General features: G+C 44.7%; 1 non-coding gene across 1 annotated transcript; it reads right to left on the bottom strand.

Moving 5' to 3' along the window:
- Positions 1-735: 735 nt before the first annotated feature.
- Positions 736-841, bottom strand: LOC145599929 (small nucleolar RNA R71). The gene has a single exon (XR_014104175.1). It is a non-coding gene; the product is annotated as a small nucleolar RNA R71 (small nucleolar RNA).
- Between the last annotated feature and the right edge of the window lie 565 nt (positions 842-1,406).

Genomic DNA, 1,406 nt, shown 5'->3' with positions numbered 1-1,406 from the left:
TTTTCACTACTTCATTTGAGACTATCTCATTCCTTGTCTTTTAGTATTTGTTACTTCTTGTTACTTGTCAGTGCTTACGTTCTCCTTAGCTTTGTTGTATGAACAAAGGACGAACTCGCTCAAGGTCTTTGGTCCCCATTGATCCGGAGTTAGAAAGATCTTTGTCCTTACTTCGAAGAGAAGCGAGAGCGAGGAGTAGAAATTCTTACACCCCAACGAAAGAAGGAGTAAGAGAATTGGAAGATACTCCACCATCTTCACCCTCAAGTGAAGACTTAGATAGCCCTAATTCGCTATCAAGTCCCGATATCAACCCCTTTTCAAACTTTAAGTCCGGAGGTGAAGACGGTCCTAAAATGGGAGAGAATACACCTTTGAGTCGTCTTGGGGCTCCCGAAGCCTTTAGAGCCCAAAGTGGGATCCTAACTCCTACCACTCAAGCCAACAACTTCGAAATCAAGCCTAATTTGATTGCTTTGATAGAGAGGAAACAATTCTCGGGTGGGAAATTTGAGAGCCCTCATGAGCATTTAAAAGAATTTGAGAAATATTGTGACACAATCAAAGCCAACGGGGTGACTCAAGAGTACATCCGTCTCAAGATGTTTCCATTTTCTTTAATTGGGAGAGGTCTAGAATGGCTAGAGAAGGAGGTGCCCCCTAACTCTCTCACAACTTGGGACCAAGTGACTACGGCTTTCTTGAGGAGATTTTATAACCATAGGAAGACCGCCGAGGCTCGATCGTTGATCCAAGGCTTTCGTCAAAAGAGTGGTGAGACTCTAAGTGCGGCATGGGACCGGTACAAGGAGCTTCAACGCCCATGCCCACATCATGGGATACCCAAGTATCAACTCATCCACACTTTCTATGGAGGTCTCTCACCTCAAGGGAGAACAAGCCTAGATGCCGCCGCCGGCGGTCCAATCATGAACAAGGGAGAGGATGAAGTGGAATGCATCATAGAGGAGGCCGCAAAGCACTATGATGATTGGTACGAAGGAGAAAGGGAGGCCACTTCTAGCAAAGGTGTCTATGCATTGGAGCAAGCCAACGCAATCAACAACCTTTCTTCCCAAATCTCCAAGATGGCCAAGCAAATGGATGAAATGATGAAAGAAAGGTCCAATCCTCATGGTAATACCTCCCCTTCAACCAAGGGAGGCAATGGTATGGCCACTTCTTCCCCCTCTTCTTATAATAAAATGCCTCAAGGATGCATGTTTTGCTCAAATTGTGAAACCTATGATCATGATACCTCCCATTGTGTGTATGTTTGTGAAGTTCAACCCCCTCCCTATGAACATGATGATAGTGTAGAAGATGTCAATGCCATGAATTTTTCTCCTAGAATGGAAAATGTAGGGAACTTGAGGCCAAACCCTAATCAAATGGGGAATTGGAAT

This window comes from Chenopodium album, chromosome 20 (genome assembly GCF_948465745.1).
Source record: "Chenopodium album chromosome 20, dcCheAlbu1.1, whole genome shotgun sequence".
Lineage (NCBI taxonomy): Eukaryota > Viridiplantae > Streptophyta > Magnoliopsida > Caryophyllales > Amaranthaceae > Chenopodium > Chenopodium album.
Note: the sequence above shows the minus strand (reverse complement) of the source record. Positions and strands in the feature narration are given on the sequence as shown.